We start from the raw sequence: 22,422 nt of genomic DNA, 5'->3' as shown, positions 1-22,422 counted from the left end.
GTTGCGTTTCAAAATTACATATAAAATACAGAGCAGCTCACGCCTGTTTTCAAAGAGACTGAAGCTCGGATTTGAGCCTCTTTGCCGATCACTTTACACCAAACATTTACTCAGTGATCATTTGATTTGATTTGAGATTTTATGCAATTTCCACATTACCCAATTGTACATGTTTGTGTCAATAACAAGATTTTATTGTCATGTTGGGTAAGAACAAAATACAGCTTCTGCTTTTAGCGTCACTTTAATGCACAATCCCCAATATTTAAACACACAAATAAGGGGAGGCGATGGCCTAGTGGTATTATTGCTAGACTATTAATCCAGAAACTCAGCTACTGTTCCAGGGGCCTGGGTTCGAATCCCGTCACGGCAGATGGTGGAATTTGAATTTTTTTTAAAAATCTGGAATTAAGAATCTACTGATGACCATGAAACCATTGTCGATTGTCGGAAAAACCCATCTGGTTCACTAATGGCCTTTAGGGAAGGAAATCTGCCGTCCTTACCTGGTCTGGCCTACATGTGACTCCAGAGCCACAGCAATGTGGTTAACTTTCAACTGCTCTCGGGCAACTAGGGATGGGCAATAAATGCTGACCAGAGAGTGATGCCCATGTCCCATGAATTAATAAAAAAAACACAAATGACAGTGGAAAAGTTACTTTCCAGCTCCTCAACTCATCTGATGTTAAGCCCAATTAGTGAAATGTCCAAAAATACTAGGTGAGAAATCTGCCCTAAAAGTATTGAGGTTTTCACAAAACACTGACCATGATAGCGGCACAACAGCACAGTGGTTAGCACTGCTGCCTCACAGCGCCAGGGATCCAGGTTCAATTCTGGCCTTGGGTCACTGTCTGCGTGGAGTTTACACGTCCTCCCCGTGTCTGCGTGAGTTTCCTCCCACACTCCAAAGATGCGTGGGTTAGGTGGATTGGCCGTGCTAAATTGCCCCTTAGTGTCCCAAGGTGTTAGGGGGATTAGACATTGTGAATGTGTGGGGTTACGGGGACAGGGCAAGGGAAGAGGGCCTGGGTAAGATACTCTGTCAGAGTATTGGTGCAGACTCGATGGGCTGAATGGTATCGTTTTGCACTGTAGGGATGCTACAATTCTATGGCAAAAATGACATCTCAGGAGGGAGAAGGCAATATGAAGCTGGGGTTGAAATGTACCAGAAAGATCTAAACCCGATGCAGATCAGTTACCAGAAGAGAAGAGGTTCCATGGATAAATGACAGATGGCCACTCAGCCCATACAAGTTTTTCTATCAGATTAATGACCAAGCATGATCACTCTGGCCTCTGCTGCGTCAATGCCAAACTTAGTGACTTGTGTCACCAAATATTTGAGATAGAAGGAAAGAGGGGAAAATAAGAAAAGGCGAGTGATCTAAACAAGATGGCACAGGGAGGGATCTGGAAGGATAGATCGCAGAAGATCCTGTTTCTCTCCCGCTCGCCACGTTGAAACTCCCACCGTTCCTCCACTCTGTACAGCTGCTGAGTGGAGTTAAAATACTGAATGATGGTCAGTCCCTGTACAAAAGACTATTTCTCTCAAAACAGGCTTTCAGAAGATCAATGCGTCCAAAGCTTCAGGCAGAATTGGTGACTGGAAAATGATTCCCTCTCAAAAACTGGCAGCATTCAGTATATGCAAATTTTTCGGCAATACAAATATGTATTGAAATCACTGGACAGAAATAGATTAGAAATCTCCTCACTGATCTTCTGTTTGTTCTATAAAGTCATAACCATATAGCTATTTGAGAGTCCAAAATACTGAGGATGTCTGAGCAGTATAATAAATCCTCAGGGGCGGCAATGTGGTTAGCACTGCTGCCTCACAGCGCCAGGGACCCGGGTTCGATTCCCAATGTCTGTGCGGAATTTGCACATTCTCCCCGTGTCTACGTGGGTTTCCTCCGGGTGCTCCGGTTTCCTCTCTCAGTCCAAAAGACGTTAGGTGCATCGGCCATGCTAAATTCTCCCTCAGTGTACCCGAACAGGTGCCAAAGTGTGGCTTCATTGCAGTGTTAAATTAGGCCTTCTTGTGACACTAATAAATAAACTTTAAACTTCTCTTAAGTCATCCCGCTTAATTCCATTCATTTTAATGTTGTTTATTCTTTAGGGCCTGTTTTTTTCTGATTTGCGTTGCCTTTTTCATCTTTAAGTAGTCTGAGCGCTGCCCCCCTCTCCCCTCCCCCTGTTGTTGCACGCTGGCCTCTCTCCCCTCACTGCCCCCCCCATAGCTGTACTTTGGTCTCTCCCCCCATGATTAAGGAGAGGGAGAGCGGGAAAGAGGAGAGAGAGACACACACACACACAAGAGAGTGGGAGAGGCAAGCAAGAAAAATCTGAACTGAGTTTCAAGAGTGCTGTGGGTGAGACAGAGCGGCTTTACTACTTAGGACTAGTTTGGGTGATTTTGTCTTATCCAATTAGAATGTATATAGTATTTCTGTTATATTCAGTGATTCCTTTCATTCTGTAAGTTATTCTAGCTCGGAATGCAGTGCTGCACATGTACAGTACAGTCCTTCAACTTGTACACTGCTTTTGCCTTGTCCTCAGCAACCTTACTCCAGATTTAACACCGATTCCCCGTGGGAACCTAATGATTCATTGGTTTTACTTAAAGTTGCAATGCTCAGGAACTGCAACCACATCTTTAGGTGAGGACTTCCAGCATCTACGGAAAAGGGAAAATCAGCTGACGTTTAAAGTCGATGACCTTTTTAAAGATCGCCGGCCTGAAACGTGAACACTGTACGTATTTGCCAAGAAACTATCACCTTTATGGAGTGAAATATCTCGTGGAAGTTAACTCATCAGTGAAAGGCTTGCCCTGTTCCAAAAATAAAGTCACCTTCATTCCGATTCCTTTTTGCAGTTTTCTGATTGCCACTTATCCAAGTTAACCTTACGCAACCCCAATCTGTACATCATATTAGATATCCTTCCTGTGCTGAATTAATATTTAATAAAGTGAAATGTTGGAGGGAATGCAGCACAGTTTGCTAAATTATTAACTTATCTGAACGGAAGTATTTCTTGAATGTCTCTGAGTTATGAAGCTGCAGTAAACTCATTTCATTATATCTAATTAAAATGAAATGTGCCATTTTAAAAAAATCTAAGCAGTTAAATTTTTAATCTATAACCGTTCACTGTAGCCTGCTGGTCCTCTATACTTGCTCTAGGCTTGTTACATCTCTAACTTTTTCCACTCCTGATGACATGTCATCGACCTGAACCATTAATTGGACGGCATCTGTCTCTGCACATTTGATGCTTCAACTGCCAGGTTTTTTCCAGCATTAATCAGTACACCATTAAGTTTATTTATTAGTGTCACAAGTAGGCTTCCATTAACACAGCAACAAAGTTACTGTGAAAATCCCCTAGTTGCCACACTCCAGCAACTGTTCGGATACACTGAGGGAGAATTTAGCATGGCCAATGCACCTAACCAGCATGTCTTTCAGACTGTGGGAGGAAATTGGAGCACCCGGAGGAAACCCACGCAGACACGGGGAGATCGTGCGGACTTTGCACAGACAGTGACCCAAGCCGGGAATCGAATCTGGGTCCCTGGCACTGAGAGGCAGCAGTGCTAACCACTGTGCCACTGTGCCATATTAGTCTGAACTGCTTTAAATCAAAACTTTATCAAGGTTATGTCCTGTTGTTTGAGCTTCACTGGGTTTTTAAATGTTACGCTAGATTCATAATTGCTGGCGAACATCCTCGTAGCCTGGATAAAACAAATGTTAAATTTGTGGCTTGTCAAATATTTACATTCTGCTAAATTGTATATATTTTAACACATTTTCAAAGTTTATTTGAATGTTTTTATTTCAATTTCAGCATGCTTTGCAAAATATTTTATATGGTTTGGAATAACATGGAATGTTCAGGTTCTAATCGTATGTGCCGAATTGTTGGAGCAGCACTCTTGTTCCTTGTTGATTTAATTCCACTGTCCCAACTCATCTAGAAAGGGTTGATGCAATTTGCAGCAGTAATCATCAAGACTAGATTTTTCATTTTGCAAGTAACCCATTTCTTCCTTTTCCAAGTACCTACTTTAACAATGTACACAGCTGCTGAGCTTGCACTGAAGGCCTGAAGAGTGAGTAACGTCACAAGCAAAGCAATTATACCGAATGCCTCGCTCCAATTCACAGAGAGGACCAGGAAACCAGAAGCCGTGGCAATCAATCCAAAAGGGCAAAAGACAATCGTCCTCCAAACTTTGCCCAAACCAGGACGTTTACACAGCCGGGCACTTAGGAACCCAGGCGCGGAAAGGTCAGATCACTAATTTCGTCGGGTTTCAGCATTTCTAATAAGTCAGACACTGAAGTAAAATAATTGCACCTTTTCTTTTAGTGCTGTGCTACCAAGGTTTATTGATGAAACCATTACCTTCAATAGCCCACAGTGTCCTAAATGCATTTGCACTGATGTGTCAGAGCAGCTGAATAAAGCACCACTATGCATTTCATGGACACTGTTTTGTTCATTGCTATAAAACTATAAACACTTTACATCATATTCCATCACAGAATCTCTACAGTGCAGAAAGAGACCATTTGGCCCATTGAGTCTACACCAACAATAAATCTCACCCCAGGCTCTATCCCCGTAACCCCACACATTTACCCCACTAATCCCTCTAACCTACACATCCCGGGACACTATTGGCAATTTAGTACGGCCAATCAACCTAATCCGCACATCTTTTGGACTGTGGGAGGAAACCGGAGCACCCAGAGAAAATCCATGCAGACACAGGGAGAACGTGCATACTCCACACAGACAGTGACCCAAGCTGGGAATTGAGCCCGGGTCCCTGGCGCTGTGAGGCAGCAGTGCTAACCACTGTGCTGCCCTTCAGGCATTTTAATTTTCAATATTTTTTATTTTACAAGACTCGAGTGACTGCTCCTTTTAATAGTAAATTTTAGCAGTCCAGATTTTACTGTTTGCAAAGATTTAAAATAAAAGCAGAAACTAAGCTCCCATTATTTGTTCAATGTAATTTGTAATTACGAGAATCTCTAAATCAGAATGTTCCACATTCAGTTTTGACACTGTCACATTATACTGTGATTCCAACTTAATCCAAGTAAAACATTTCAGCCCTTGCTTTGACACTGGCATTGTTGGACACGTGTATCAGGTACGTACCCTCAGCCTTCCCAGCTGTCATGCCAGGTTAAGTACAGGAGACACAAAACATTTCCCCACAGTGTTTCACCCCAGCTCAGCCCTCCCCCATGCCGCCATTAAGTTGAATGCAACCATCTTTTGGGGACGGCAAGGTGGCACAGTGGTTAACACTGCTGCCTCACAGCGCCAGGGACCTGGGTTCATTTCCCGGCTTCGGTCACTCTCTGTGTGGAGTCTGCATGTTCTCCCCGTGTCTGCGTGAGTTTCCTCTGGTTTCCTCCCACAGTCCTAAAGACATGCTGGTTAGGCGGATTGGCCACGCTAAATTCTCCCACAGTGTACCCGAACAGGCGCCGGAGTGTGGCGACTGGGGGATTTTCACAGTGACTTCATTGCAGTGTTAAGGTAAGCCTTACTTGTGAACAGTGCCTGCGTCCACTCCTACAACTGCCCCCTCTTGACAAAATGTTAATCCACGCCTTCCTCTGACTTTGCTCACGTGCAACTGTTGCATGCTTAACTTCCTCTGTGTCCAGTTGAGAGAGTCTACCCCTTTCTTGGACCCCCTTCTCATTATGCTATCACTGCAATATCATCCGGAAACCGAAGCTCAGCTTCCACATGCATGCGGACAACACACTGCTCTATTTTTCCACTATCCCTTCAGTCCTTCTTTGCCATTCTCTTTGGCGAAACAATTAAACCAAATTTAAACTGAGGGACAAAGCAAAGGAGGGGGGGGGGGGGGCGGGGGGGCAGCCCCTTCAAGGGGAACCGCCCCAAACAAAAACAAAGCAGAAATGAAACTTAAAACATCAAAGCACAAAGTGATTAAAAGGGTCAATAACACACTCCTGCGGTGCCCAATGGGCACGGAAGGCCTCAGCGGTGCCCGTGGACACCATATGCTCTCCAGGAACACCCAGCAATGAATGTAACCGCAGTAGAGGGGCAGTAGAGGATGACCCCCTTGATCGGCCACTGCCTGGACTTGTTGATGATGAGTTTAGCCAGGCCCAGAGGAGGTCCTACTCTGCCACTGCCGGTGCTGTCAGAATAATTGACAATATCTAGTCGTGGATTAGCCACTATTTCCTATCGAACATTGGAAAGACGAAAACAATTAACCCTGCCACAAACAATCCACTGCTTCCCCACTGTCTCCCTCCAAAACAGACCATTCACAACCTTGAAATTCTATTCAATGCTGAGTGGAGTTCTGACTCTAAATACTCCCATCACCTACCTGCACCTCGATCACCATCCAAAGACATCCTTTCCTTAACCCTTTCTAACAGGGATCAACAACCAGCAATGAAAACCTCTGAATTATCTCCTACCCATCCGGGAATAGTGCTTCATGGAAACACAGAAACATAGAAGGTGGGAGCAGGAAGAGGCCATTTGGCCCTACACGCCTGCTCCGCCATTCATCACGATCATGGCCGATTGTCCAAATCAATAGCCTAATCCTGCTTTCTCCTCATAACCTTTGATCCCATTCGCCCCAAGTAGTGCCCTTCCTTCATCCCAATCTCAAACCCTCCCCCAAAGAAAAACTGAAACTGCTACTATACTGATTACGTGTCCCAAATCCAAGTACGGCACAGTGGTTAGCACTGCTGCCTCACAGCTCCAGAGACCCGGGTTCAATTCCTGGCTTGGGTCACTGTCTGTGCAGCGTCTGCATGGGTTTCCTCCGGGTGCTCCGACAGTCCAAAGATGTGCGGGTTAGGTGCATTGGCCATGCTAAATTGCCCCTTAAGTGTCCCAAGATAAGTAGGTGAGGGGGATTGGCCATGGAAAATGTGTGGAATTACAAGGGATAGGGTGGGAGAGAGGGCCTGGGTGAGATACTCTGTCAGAGAGTCGGTGCAGATTCAATGGGCCAAATAACGTCTTCTGCACTGTTGGGATTCTCTGATTCTATGAACACTTTCGGTCTCAGATAGCAAGCAGGAACAAACTTGCTGGATGGCTCAAATCCAGCCACTGTGAAATCTCAGTAATTATGGCTCTCCCCCTGGGGTCGGCCTTAATGAATGCTGAAGTTTCACTTTGGGATCACCACCGAGCGCGGAAGACATGCTGGCTCGAGCTGACCGAGATCCTAACTACCCATTCAAACTCACCCACAGCCTCACGTCCGGCCACGCATTCCACTGCAAGAGAGACGTCCCTCGTCTGTAAGGCTCAACGCCAAACTAAATTAAGAGATTATCTGTTAAGCCAATCACGTGGTGGTGCCTTGGGGCGATTGAAGAAATAAAGAGCCACACACACAAAGCTTTCAACAACTTCTGAAGTCTACAAAGTAGACATCAGTATTATTGAAGTTACTCTCACCCCCAAGTAGGTTAGATATTTTGACTTGTAACCATTATGATGCTGTACTCGGAGTTACAACTAACCAGAATCACTCATCTTAAGAAACAAGTTATGAAGCGTTCACCTTATCTATAATGACTTTATTTTGATTTTTTGCCCATTTCCAATGACTGAAAGGTGGTCTTCTTTCCCACATGTGCTCCCACGAGGAGCCATTAGTAGATAATGCTATGCTTTGAATCAAAATAAAGCAGTCTGTAAATTGGAACCTGTAGCAGCATTCCAATGAGATAACCGCAAAGGAACACTTGCTAGGTTTGCCCTTGCGTGTTCAGTATATATTTTAAAAGGCAGAAAACGTGTATGTTCTTTAATACTGTGCAAACACACACACAGCTGATAACTTTTAAACAAGAGCAGAAATTCAAGATTTATTTCTCGTCCCCATTATTTGAAATCAAGCCATTAGGACATGGATGTCTAATTTAGCATTAGAACCAACTTGCATACAAAGCTTCTTTATGCTTTTTGCATTGTAGCATAGCTGTTAGCCTTTGCATCAGGTTTTCATTTAATACTCACGGGTGTTCTGATCAGGAGCTAGCAAACATTTTCAATTAGTTTTGATCACCAACACAAGTTACCTCATTCTATCCAAAGAAACTGAACATTAAAACCTTTCTTCCTGCGGCCATAGTCACTTTTCAGGTCATTTGAGGGCATGATTATACTCAAGCTTTTTCTATTAAATCTAATTTTACTTGCCATTCCTCAAGATTAAAGTTCTGACCACAGCAACATAAAATTAGACTCCCTTTGGAGTGTCAATTCGAATTCCTGCCAATACAAGTTAGCATGACGTGTAAGCTTTCCCACTATCGAAGCTGCCCTGACCCCTCAGGATTTTGGACGCCTCTATTGGATTGTCTCTGAACTTTCTCTTTTCTAAGAAGAACAGCCTCAGCTTCTCCAGTCTATTCAAGTAACTGAAGCCCCTCATCCCTGCAACCATTCTCAAAAAGCTTTTCCACACATCCTCTGAAGTCTTAGCATCTTTTTCAAGTGCGGTGCCCAGAAATGGTCACGATATTAAGACATCATTGCTCTTCCCTCCGAGTTGTGTAAGCAACATTCAAATGAGAATGTTATATTAAGTTGACTTTCGCCACCCTTTCAGGCATTGCAGTTCAGTTCACAATAACTCAATGTTTGGTCACGTTACCCCACGTCCTGTTGTCAATAATCTTCAATCTGTGAACTCTTGACAACCAACTTTTCCACTACTGAAGAGTAGCTCCTTATTTACTCCATCGAAGTCATTCATGAGCTTGAACACGTGTCAAATCTCCTCTTAGCCTTCTCACCCCTCAGGGAAATAACCTCCGTTTCCCCAGTGTCTCCACATAACTGCAGTTACTTAACCCTGGTTTTGAGTCCAATGAATTCTCTTTCGCGCCCCCTCCAAGGCCTTGGCAACCTCCTTGAAGTGTGGTGCCCGGAAATGAACACAATACTCTAGCAGAGGCCTAACCATATCTCATAAAGCTTTAGCATAAGGTTCTTGATTTTCTACTTCTTTTCAACACCCATGTGAAAACCCAGTTTCACACAGATACCTCCTGAACTTGGACTAAACTCACCTAGCCCGTGGGATTCCTCCAGTGGAGAAAGCGATATCACTAAAGTACTGAACTTAGAAACGCAGAAACTAGAAGCAGGAGTAGGCCATTCGGCCCTTCAAGCCTGCTCCGCCATTCATTATGATCATGGCTGATTATTGAATTTAATATCCTGATCCCCCCTTCCTCCCCACATCCTTTGATCCCTTTAGCCCCAAGAGCTATATCTAATCTCTTCTTGAAATCACACAATGTTTTGGCCTCAGCTACTTTCTGTGGTAGTGAATTCCACACATTTACCACCCTCTGGGTGAAGAAATTTCTCCTCACCTCAGGCCTAAAATGTTTACCCATTATCCTCAAACTATGACCCCTAGAATCATAGAAATCCTACAATGCAGAAAGAGGCCATTCGGCCCATCGAGTCTGCACCGACCACAATCCCACCCAGGCCCTATTCCCGTATCCCTACATGTTTACCCGCTAATCCCTCCAAGCTACTCATCTCGGGACACTTAGGGGCAATTTAGCATGGCCAATCAACTTAACCTGCACATCTTTGGACTGTGGGAGGAAACCGGAGTACCCGGAGGAAACCCACGCAGACACAGGGAGAATGTGCAAACTCCACACAGACAGTGACCCAAGCCAGGAATCGAACCCGAGTCCCTGGAGCTGTGAAGCAGTAGTGCTACCGTGCCGCCCAGTTCTGGACTCCCCCACCATCTGGAACATTCCTTCTGAATCTACTCTGTCTTACATTCAACTTTATTATCTCGGCTGGAACGAGCAATGGAGAAATTATTTGGGGAATTGGGCGGCACGGTAGCACAGTGGTTAGCACTGCTGCTTCACAGCTCCAGGGTCCTGGGTTCGATTCCCGGCTCGGGTCACTGTCTGTGTGGGGTTTGCACATTCTCCTCGTGTCTGCGTGGGTTTCCTCCGGGTACTCCGGTTTCCTCCCACCGTCCAAAGATGTGCGGGTTAGGTTGATTGGCCAGGTTAAAAATTGTCCCTGAGATGTGTAGTTAGAGGGATTAGTGGGTAACTATGTGGGGTTCGGGCCTGGGTGGGGTTGTGGTCGGTGCAGACTCGATGGGCCGAATGGCCTCCTTCTGCACTGTAGGGTTTCTATGTTTCTATGAATTGGAAGAAGTTCTTTTATTCTCAGCCTGCTTAATCTTTTCCTTTCAGACCCAAACTCGGAGCAGCCATCATCAGGTGCTGGGATTAGGCAGTTCGCTTCCATTTGCCACTGACTCGAATTACAAATAACCTCGAGTATCATTGCAAGGTGGAAACTAAGCTTTTAAGAAAAATGTTTTTGGGATTATAGTCAGCACTAGCAAGATTGCAGTTATTGTCCATCCCCTTGAGGATGTTCAGAGTCAATCACACAGTTAGCACTGCTGCCTCACAGTGCCAGGGACCTGGGGTTCGATTCCCAGCTTGGGTCACTATCTGAGAGGAGTTTGCACGTTCTCCCTGTGTCTGCGTGGGTTTCCTACGGGTGCTCCGGTTTCCTCCCACAGTCCACAGATGTGTGGGTTAGGCAGATTGGCCATGATAAATTGACCTTCATTGTCAGGGGGATTAGCAGGGTAAGTATGTGGGTCACAGGGATAGGACCTGGATGGGATTGTGGTCAGTGCAGGCTCGATGGGCCGAAAGGCGACTTCTGCCCTGTAGGGATTCCATGAACCTTTGGGTGCACTGGTTTCCTCCCACAGTCCGAAAGACGTGCTGGTTAGGTGCATTGGCCGTGCTAAATTCTCCCTCGGTGTACCCGAACAGGCGCCGGAGTGTGGCGACTGGGGGGTTTTCACAGTAACTTCATTGCAGTGTTAATGTAAGCCTACTTGTGGCACTAATAAATAAATAAACAAACAAACTTAAAAACAACATGATATTAGAATCACATATAGACAGATCAAACAGGAGTTGGCAGGTCCCTTTACTAATCCTGTTAGGATTTTACAACAATCTGGTTAATTTCATGATCACTTTCTGCTCCTAATCCACAAATTACCAAATTTACTGGATACAAGCTTCTGGTAGATTTAAATTCAGAACCTATGGATTGATAATCCAATAACATAATCACAAACCCATGGTACCCTGTTCGGAAACAGTAAAGGTGGCACATAAATGCATCTCTATATTAAATACACTTAAACTATTTTATTGTACTATTATCTTCATCATTTACAAAATCATTGTGCCACAAGTTAGTGAATTATCTGGTACAGAACAAAAGGTAAATTTAATTAAATGGTTCCAAAAAAAAAGTGAAGGAAAAAGAAGTTCATATGGTTCATAGGTACCATTATTCTTGCCTGGCTGGAGTTTCATAGAATCATACAGTGCAAAAGGCGGCCATTCGGCCCATCGAGTCTGCACCAACGACAACCCTACCCAGGTCCTATCCCCATAACCCCATGCATTTACCCTAGCTAGTTCCCCTGACACTAAGGGGCAATTTAACATGGCCAATCCACCTAACCCGCACATCTTTGGGACTGTGGGAGGAAACCAGAGCACCCGGAGGAAAAACACGCAGACACAGGGAGAACGTGCAGACTTCACACAGAGTCACACTTCACACAAAGCCAGGAATTGAACCCGGGCCCCTGGCGCTGAGAGGCAGCAGTGCTAACCAATTTATTCTGTATGTTTTTAACAGAAGATAAAAATGGCAACATTAAAAAACATGTGCATTGTTCTTGAAACGGATTCCCATGGGAATTTTAATAACTAACTGGACATGGTGGCAAGGACACTCACTAAAGTGTAATAACAGTGCACTGTATCTAAAGCAGAGCCCTCCGATTTATTCACTGGAAGGTACAATGAGACTGTTTGTTGAATTTTATGGAATTATGCATTGAGAGAAAAGCAGCCCTATAATATTTCAATTAGAACAACCCATTAGTATTTATGGAACTATAAAAAAATGCTCAAAGTGTTTTAACAACATTGACTTTGAAAATCCATCTCCAACATTGCCAACTCAAGTCATACGGCTGGTAATGTATTCTATGCAAATAGACACACCCTCATCCTAAATCCCCAACACGGCTCACGGCAAAACAATCCACGTGTTACGAAAATAGTCGTTACCACTGCCTGGAGCAACACATGGACAAGAACAGAAGCTACTCCCCACTGATGTCACATAATCGCTCAAGAGTTTATTGTGCTGTTTGGACTCCTGCTCAATTTCAACTGGTCTAATTAAAAACGGCTGTCAGAAGTAAGTTGTTGGATAGATCTGTGTTACTACTTGTGGATTTCCACTGGAAATATAGTCCAACACTAACATCCTCTCCCAAGCCAACTTGCCAGTGTCAAGGTATTTGTCACTTAAAATCAGCTCCCCTGGGCAGGACATGTGATTCACATGAGACCAGGCTGCTGAAGCAACTGCTCCAGCCACAACACAGTCATGACGGGAGGTTCCCAGGAGGAAAGCGGAAATGCTTTAGGGTTTCCCGCAAAGCACTCCCGAAGAGGTCAAACTTCCCTGCGGACCTCATGGGAGGCGGGGGGGTGGGGGGTCCCTGGTTTCTTACCAAGTAAAATGGAGAAGGTTCATTCAGGACCAAACACGTCAAAAGACGTGGTCAGGAATGCACAAAGATGATGTCGAGGCATTGAAGACAATGCACAGACCTCCAAACAACTCAAGGGGGGGGGGGGCACGGTGGCACAGTGGCTAGCACTGCTGCTTCATGATGCCAGGGACCCGGGTTTGATTCCGGCCTTGGGTCACTGTCTGTGTGGAGTTTTCACATTATCCCAGTATCTGCATGGGTTTCCTCCGGGTGCTCCGGTTTTCTCCCACACTCCATAGATGTGCGGGTTAGACGGATTGGCCATGCTAAATTGACCTTCATTGTCAGGGGGATTAGCAGGGTGAATATGTGGGGCCACGGAGATAGGGCCTGGATGGGATTCTTGTCGGTGCGAGCTCGATGGGCCAAATGGCAATCTTCTGCGCTGTAGGAATTCTATGAACTCATCTACCTGAATTTTTGAAGCACCACCTGTCCCACTTGTGGCAAAGTCTGCAGATCACACTTTGGACATACAGCCACATTAGAACGTCATGAAAAAGAGTGGAAACAAGTCATCCTCAGGCCTAAGGCACTCCTTAAATAGACTCTTTGCACAATAGAAACTTTCACTTTGAGCCACACAACCTCCCACAACTATAGCATCCAAACATAACGTGCAGTATATAGTACTTCCGAAGCAACTGTGCAAAAAGTTAAATTCTTTGACCTACACAATTATGCTTCCATTAGGACCATTCATGGAACAATTAACACTTTAAACAATTATTTGTATTTTAATGAGAGCAACAGCCAGTTGAAAGCATCTAATCTAAATTTGATTGAAGTTCGGACCATGGAATAATATTAATTACAAGCCAATATAGAAAATTTACTTAAAATGATCTATTCTGATGGTTACTGGAATGGATTTAATAAGAGAAAATATCTGTACAGAAGTTCTCAAAATATGAAATGGTGTATCTATTGGCAATGACTGCAAAATCAACACCAAACCATATAACATAAGAAGTGCGGAAGGAGGCCATTTGACCCATCGAGTTTGCATCAACTCTCGAGAATGAGCATCTTATCCAGGCTCATCCCTCTGCCCTATCCCCATAAACCCGTGCATTTACCATGGCTAATCCATCTAACCTACAAATCTTTGGATATTAAGGGGCAATTTAGCATGGCCAATTGACCTAACCTGCACATCTTTGGACTGTGGGAGGAAACCAGAGCACCAGGAGGAAACCCACGCAGAAATGGGGAGAATGTGCAAACTCCACACAGGCAGTAACCCAAGGCTGGAATCGAACCTAGGTTCCTGCGCCATGAGGCAGCAGTGCTAACCACTGTGCTGTCCACTCACATCCCTCAGCCGTCTATCCAGAATACGCTCAAGAAATTGACTATGATTCTGGCACGAGTTATTCTGATTATCCCAATCTCTACAACTGTCAAAATCCTATAACCAAAGTAGTTTTGCACGGTGGCACAGTGGTTAGCACTGTTGCCTCACAGCGCCAGGGATTTGGGTTCGATTCCCGGCTTGGGTCACTGTCTGTGTGGAGTTTGCACATTCGCCCCGTGTCTGCGTGGGTTTCCTCCCACAGTCCGAAAGACGTGCTGGTTAGGTGCATTGGCCATGCTAAATTCTCCTTCAGTGAACCCGAACAGGCACTGGAGTGTGGCGACTAGGAGATTTTCACAGTAACTTCATTGCAGCGTTAATGTAAGCCTATTTGTAACACTAATAAATAACCTTTACTTTAGTTTGCCAATGCTACAAGTTTGGTTAATCACTGCATTTACAGAATCTAGCACCTTGCAGCTGTTACCAATGGGAATATGATAAACTCGAATCTTAAACCTTCTGTTTCCACTGCCTGCCTACCTTAAATTATATCCTCTCTTTTCACTGAAGTGATTTCATCCTTCATCAGTAAAACTACTCACACCTTCCCCCCTCCATTTTCCCTACCGCTCCTGCGGAAAGAAATCAATTCCATTGATTTTACCAAGACATACAATGGCCTTTTTACACCACTTAAAGTAAGTAAATTACTGTGACAGCCATAACCTTGAAAAAAACCCCATGACAGATGTTTTATATACCAGATCATTATTAACATACAGTATCTAGTTGATCAGTACAAATACTGTGCCATATAAATACTGTGACTACAAGAGCAAGTCAGAGGCTGGGAATTCTGAGGTGAGTAATTCACCTCCTGACTCCCCAAAGTCTGTCAACCTTCTACAAGGTACAAATCAGGAGTGTGATGGAATATTCTCCACTTGTCTGGGTGGGTGCGGCTCCAACAACACTCAAGACGCTTAACACCATCCAGGACAAAACTGCCCATTTGATTGGCTTCTCCTCCACCAACCCACTGTAGCAGCTCCATCTACAAGATGCACTGCAGCGACGCACCAAGGCTCCACAGGCAGCACATTCCAAACCCGTGCCCCCTACCACCTTAAAGTTTATTTATTAGTGTCACGAGTAGGCTTACGTTAACACTGCAATGAAGTTACTGTGAAAACCCCCTAGTCGCCACACTCCGGCGCCTGTTCGGATACATTGAGGGAGAATTATGCACTTAACCAGCACGTCTTTCAGACTGTGGGAGGAAATCGAAGCACCCGGAGGAAGCCCCGTACACACAGGGAGAATGTGCAAACAGTCACCCAAGCTGGGAACTAAACCCAGGTCCCTGGCGCTGTGAGGCAGCAGTGCTAACCACTGTGCCACTCCCAGGACAAGGGCAGCAGGCGCTTGGGAACACCACCACCTGGATGCTTTCCTCCAAGCCACACATCATCCAGACTTGGAAATCACCGTTCCTTCACTGTCGCAAGCTTAAAATCATGGAGCTCCCTCCCTAACAGCACTGTGGGTGCACCTACGGCACATGGACTGCAGTGGTTCAAGGCGGTGGCTCACCACCACCTTCTCAAGAGATGGGCAATAAATGGTGACCTACCCATCGACGCCCACACCCCATGAAAGACTTTTGAAATTATGCAGTAACTTTAGAGTATCTAGAATATTACCAGATGATCAATTCATCATCAATATCCTTACAATAATCCTTTATATATCGTCCAACTGAACATTAGAATAACTCCACGGGGTCAATAGTTTCTTACACTTGAATGGATCAGTATTAAAAGATTGTCACCAAACCTGGTTGCAAAAACAGCTTTCCCATAAGCCATACTAAGTAATAAAGTTTTGGTCAATTTTCAAATTGCCAATATCGGGTGGCACAGTGGTTAGCACTGCTGCCTCTCAGTGCCAGGGACCCGGGGTTTTTTTTCAGGCTTGGGTCACCATTTGTGCGGAGTCTGCACGTTCTCCCCGTGTCTGCGTGGGTTTCCTCCGGGTGGTCCGGTTTCCTCCCACAGTCCGAAAGGCGTGCTGGTTAGGTGCATTGGCTGTGCTAAATTCTCCCTCAGTGTACCCAAATAGGCGCCGGAGTGTGGAGACTAGGGGATTTTCATGGTAACTTCATTGCAGTGTTAGTGTAAGCCTACTTGTGACACTAACAAATAAACTTTAATACTTGACTTGTCTAAGTGTCCGAGTTGGAAGATTGCAGATTTAAGGGCCATTCCAGGACTTGTGCATACAACGTAGGCTACAATTTTGGAGGTGGTGCCTTTCAGATGAAATCATGCCCCTGTCAGCCTGCTCTAGTGGACACAGCAAGATCCCATAACAATATTTAAACAGGTCACAGGAACCTTCCTGTCCGACCAACACACATCTCTCAACTTATACCAAGAGAACAAGATTATCTGGTTACTGCTGATGAGACCTTTCTATGTACAAAATAGCTGTCCTGTTTACCTCTCTAGCAGTAAACGCACTGTACCATATATAAATCTAATGGGGAGATGATGGCCTAATGGTATTATCACTAGACTATTCATCCAAAAACTCAGCTAATGTTCTGAGGGCCTGGGTTCGAATCCCGCCACGGCAGATGGTGGAATTTGAATTCAGTTAAGCAATATCTGGAAATAAGGTCAACTGTTGACCATGAAACCATTGTTGATTGTCGGAAAAACCCATCTCCTTCACTAATGTCCTTTAGGGAAGGAAATCTGCCGTCCTTACCTGCTCTGGCCTACAGAGACAGTGGCATGGACAGGCTGGATAGGGAGCAGCTGTTCCACTCAGTTGAAGGGTCCGTTACGAGGCGACACAAGTAAAAGTGAGAGGTGAGATGTTTAGGGGGGATTTGAGGAAAACTGTTTTTACCCAGAGGGTGGTGAGGGTCTGGAATGCGCTGCCTGGGAGGGTGGTAGAGGTGGGTTGCCTCACATCCTTCAAAAAGTTTCTGGATGAGCACTTGGCACATCATAACATTCAAGGCTATGGGCCAAGTGCTGACAAGTGGGATTAGATGGGTAGGTCAGGACACTTCATGCGTTGGTGCAGACTCAGTGGGCCAAAGGGCCTCTTCTGCACTGTAGTATTCTGTGATTCTGTGATACTTGTGACTCCAGAATTATTGCAAGTTACCCTCTAAGGGCAACTGGGGATGGGAAATAAGTGCTGGCCTGCCAGCGACACCCAAGTCGCACAAATAAAATGAATTTTTAAAAATGTATAGCACTATGTAAATGCCGGCTTGTTTGATTTTTTCTTTTAACTGCCTATTCTAGAATGTACCTATAGCATGAAGCTGCAGTGATTCAAGGAATTGGCTCACCACCAACATCCCAAGGGCAATTAGGGATGGGCAATGAATGCTGGCCTCACCAATGATGCCCACAACACATGAGCAAATGAAAAAGGTTTCTGGCCACTGCTTTAGCAACAAACTCCACAAGAGAATTTTTACAGTTGTCTTGCACACTAGTACTTGCAATGAAAGTAGCCTTCTGTCATTTGACTGGCTGGTCAGATTTTCCACATTACTGACCAACACCAAGGATGCACAGGAAGCTGGAATTATTCAAACAAACTGACGATTGAAATGTGATACAGGGAGCTCACCGCACTCCTGGCCAACATCGTACAAACAGCTACGGCAGAAAAGCCAAACTTTCGCCCCCATATTCCACCAAAGAGACCAGCATTGGTGAAGAGCAGGAAGAAGCCAGGGCTAAGCAACTAAACATTGTGTTTCCTAACGGGGAGAGTACCGCAAAAATGTATTTCATAGCACAAAATAATCTTGGATAAAATTTCAGGGTCTTGGTGTGGGGTATTTCTGTCTCACCGGGATGTTACTCGTCAGAAACTGTGCAAACAGTTATATATATTCATGGAGCATAAAAAGCTTCCAAATTGACAAAACAAGACTATGTTTTTCTTTAATTTTTTTTAAACTCCATCCTTAAAGTTACAAAGCCAATGCTCAGCACGGACTGGGAAAACCCAAATCCATTCCTTGCTCTCCCAAAAAAACATATTTAAAATTTAACTGAATCTAATTCATGGTTGCCTCAATAGAGAGAAACAAGATTCATGCTGACAAGAAAAGGCGTTGCACGCCATTATCGATTTGATCTGTGGCTTAACCTTAGCCAAAAGGCCGACAAGCGAGTGAAAACATTTTGCTTCATCTCAACAAAATGGTTTGCCAGCATACAAGTTCCATTTTTATCATTTGGAAACATAAAGATATGCGAAATAAACTTGCATTTTTATAGCCCCTTCCGTGACCTTTACAACCAATGGCAGCAGGGAGGCAGTGGTGGCCCAGTTATTAGCACCGCTGACTCACAGCGCCAGGGAACCGGGTTTGATTCCTGGCTTGGGTCACTGTCTGTGCGGAGTCTGCACGTTCTCCCCGTGTCTGCGTGGGTTTCCTCCGGGTGCTTCGATTTCCTGCCACAGTCCGAAAAATGTGCTGGAGTTGCATTGGCCATGCTAAATTCTCCCTCAGTGTACCCAAGCAGGCGCCGGAGTATGGCGACTCGGAGATTTTCACAGTAACTTCATTGCAGTGTTAATGTAAGCCTACTTGTGACATACTAATAAATAAAAAACACAATGAAGTGCATTTGAGATGCAGACATTGCAATGATCTATGAAAAGCATGGGTACAATTTATACACTGCATTTTACAATTGGAAACGCTGGATTAGCTATGATTAAAATAAAATTAATAATTCCCCACTTCCTCTGTCAGATCTGCAAGCTTAATTAATACATTTGCCTCAAAAAAATATCTAATTTGTCACATGGACAGCCACCACATTTGTTAATGTGGAATGTAGATCAGATACATCCACTGGAGACAGCAGCATCCATTATAATATACTATTTCACACCACAATTCTACTGGGTTTCCGAGTACACCACTCCAAATATATACCTTTGCAAATCAGCCAACGTTATATTTACAATTATGTTCACATGTGTCGCGCTAATAACATTCCAACCCCATTTATGTTGTCATCGCAAAATACAGCATCAGGAAATTCAAAAGCCACACGCTAGATCAACCTTTATTGGTAAATGGACGTGGACAAGAAAGTCTTTCACTGTGCTTACAATTGAGAGAAAATCAGGAAGGAATTGAGATGCAAGATAACTGGCCTCCTCTCACAAAGAACTCCCCCAGCACAAGTATTCAGATAGGGTTCAGCCAAGGCGGCAGTCAGTGAGTCACGGCCCTCATTTTGTCTCTTCTCAAAAACATTTTTAAGAAGCCCTGGCTCGAAACATCCGAAAAAGTGCGCAGAAACATTTCCTGCACAAAAAAACCCCATCATTCTTTCACTGTATTTAAAAGCAAATGGGTAATAGTTTTGAAATCATAGCCCTTGGGAATCTCACCATACTGGCTTCCTGTAAACAGATTTTTTTTATATATAAGCCCAGTTTAGAACAGTGTGTGCGTGTGTATTTAAAGGAAAATTACCACTCTTTAGTCAGAGAGGTTCCTGAATTCTACAACTTAAGTTTTGCTTTTACATTTTAAAAAGTGTAACCGAGGAACCTGCTACTTACAATTTCTCTCCAGACTATGCACTGTTCTAGACTACTTAAACACAAACTAAAGCATAATACAATCTCAGCACTGGAGGTTGTGAATTAAGTTTTAAAATAGGAACTACAATTGGCCTGAATGCGGGTCGGAGCTGCCTCTAAAAGCCACACTGGCAGAAGAGATAGTCAAACAGGCCAAAGGGCTGGGTCCGAGGGACTGATTAAACTGGTAACATCTTTGTAAACAGTAAGATGGAGTTATTTGTGGGCATGAGTCATGCTGGAGTCATTCATGTTTGAGGGAATGGCATTAAATACATGCATCTCATGAGAGACATTTTCTGTTTGTATCTTGCACTGGTCAAAATTTCCTAAGCATGCTTTGATTCTATTGCACTTCATATTTTGAAATTATTTTAAAACAAAAATCTGTGACAGCCACAAGAGAGTGGAGCCGCGACGTGTGGCACCCTTTTAATAAGGAAATTACTGAAAAGGTTTCTCTCTACAGTTCTTCAAGTAGCTGTGAACTGCCAGAGCCTTCAGCATATTCAGTACATTCATAGAAACGTTAATCTTCAAGCTAAGAGCACACAGATGGTATCTCAAAGCGGATATCCTATGCAGCATTTGAGCACATTCATTTGGTATCAGGGGAAGTGGTTTTGAACCATTTGTTTCGAGTTCCTAACAGCTGGTATCAGAGGAGAGGAGGTGTGTGAACAAGTCAGTGTTTTGAGTTGAAGCAGTGTATATATGCCTGGTGCATGAAAATAGCACCCCATTTCAAACGGATCTTCAAATCTAAGATCAAATGATGTTGTGTTTAAGCGCGATGCATTAAGGGTGTAATATGAAACTCTGAATCTGTGAACTTACGCAATTAACTTGAAAACATTACAAATGCTAACACCCTACACGCCATTCAACATTATAAAACCGGATAGATTTTACTCAAGTGATTGGTAACTGGATTCTGAGCCTATTCTCACCTTTCTGCATAGGTTATATTTTAGACCCATTTCACTGCATTCTGCATGGGTTTCCTCCCACTGTCTAAAGATGTGCAGGTTTGGTGGATTGGCCATGCTGAATTGTCCCTTAGTGTCCCAAGATGTGTAGCTTAGATGGATAAACCATGGTAAAATCATGGAATCACTACAGTGCAGAAGGAAGGCATTCGGCCCATCAAGCCTGCACCGACAACAATCCCACCCAGGCCCTATCCCCATAACCCCACGTATTTACCCTGCTAACCTCCCTACACAAAGGGGCAATTTAGCATGGCCAATCAAACGAACCGACACATCTTTGGAGTGTGCATGAAAACCGGAGCACCCAGAGGAAACCCACGCAGACACGGGGAGAACGTGCATACTCCACACAGACAGCCACTATAGCCAGAATTGAACCCGGGTCCCTGGCGCTGCGAGGCAGCAGTGCTAACCACTGTGCCACCATGCTGCCCACAAACGTGTAGGGTTACAGGGATAGGGCTGGGAGAGGGCTTGGGTAAGATACCCTATCAGAGAGTTGGTGCTGACTTGATGGGCCGTATGGCCTCTTCTGCACCGTAGAGACTCCATGACTGTAATAGTGCAGTTACCCAAGAGTTTAATGTACATGTGTTTCTAATAAGTTAATAATCTGAAGTTACATGCCTTACATAAGTAATAAATTTGAACCTTTCATTTCAAACTCAAATGTTTGAATGTAAAACAGGAACCGCAATCAATCTGGACTGATTTGGCATTAGAAAAAAGATTCCTGGGCTGAGGGGTTGAGTAGATTGGCTAACATTGTCTGGATTTTACAATGATTAGAGAAATGCATAGGCATTTCTGAAAAGGCTTGACAGGGCAGACATAGGCTGCTTCTGAAGAATGGAGAATGTGGGACACAAGTGTCAGGGGAAAGGAGACAATCATTTAATCTGGGATGCGGAGGAATTTACTCATCTTTAGAATTCTCTACCCAACATGACTAAGGACTAGCTGCCCTGGAGTATGTTCAAGGCCAAGATTGATAGATTTTTGGACTCTTGTGAGGAGTCAGACCAAAAACTGGAAGTGAATTTGGGCAGCATGGTAGCACAGTGGTTAGCACTGCTGCCTCATAGCGGGTTCAATTCCGGCCTTGGGTCACTATCTGTGTGCAGTTTGCACATTCTTCCTGTAATGTATTGGTTTCCTCCGGGTGCTCCAGTTCCCTCCCACACTCCAAAGATGTGCAGCTTAGGTGGATTGGCCAAGCTAAATTGCTCGTTTGTGGCCAAAGATGTGTAAATTAGGTGGATTAGCCATGGTAAATGGGCAGGGTTACAGGAATAGGGCAGGGGAGAGGGCCTGGATAAAACAGTCAGAGAATCAGTGCAGGCTCAATGGGCTGAATGACCTCTTCTGCACTGTAGGGATTCTATGAATTCAAAAGTCAGCCATGATTTATTGAGGGACTCTGTGGCTTATCCCTGCGGTTTATGTTCTGATGTTGAAAATTCTGGGTAAAAAGGTGGCTTCAGAAGCTAAGACAGTCGAGTAAATTTTGGCATGCTAAGCTAATTTAGCTATATTAGGAGTTCTCATAGAATAGAATCCCAACAGTGCAGAAGGAGGCCATTCAGCCTATCAAGTCTGCACCGACCCTCCAACAGAGCATCTTACCCAGGCCCACTCACCGCCCTATCCACGCAGCCCCACGAATTTACCCCATGTCTGATTCCCCCTAACCTACACATCTTGGGACACTAAGGGGCAATTTAGCATGGCCAATCCCC

General features: G+C 44.4%; 1 protein-coding gene across 2 annotated transcripts in view; it reads right to left on the bottom strand.

The window, feature by feature from the left end:
• Nucleotides 1-22,422, bottom strand: part of LOC144487897 (sprouty-related, EVH1 domain-containing protein 1-like) — a 98,078-nt gene that overhangs the window by 74,582 nt on the left and 1,074 nt on the right. The gene's annotated exons all lie outside the window — the stretch shown is intronic.

Source organism: Mustelus asterias, unplaced genomic scaffold, assembly GCF_964213995.1.
Source record: "Mustelus asterias unplaced genomic scaffold, sMusAst1.hap1.1 HAP1_SCAFFOLD_1110, whole genome shotgun sequence".
In the NCBI taxonomy this organism is placed as follows: domain Eukaryota; kingdom Metazoa; phylum Chordata; class Chondrichthyes; order Carcharhiniformes; family Triakidae; genus Mustelus; species Mustelus asterias.
The sequence above is the reverse complement of the archived record's forward strand: the minus strand, read 5'-3'. Positions and strand labels throughout refer to the sequence as shown.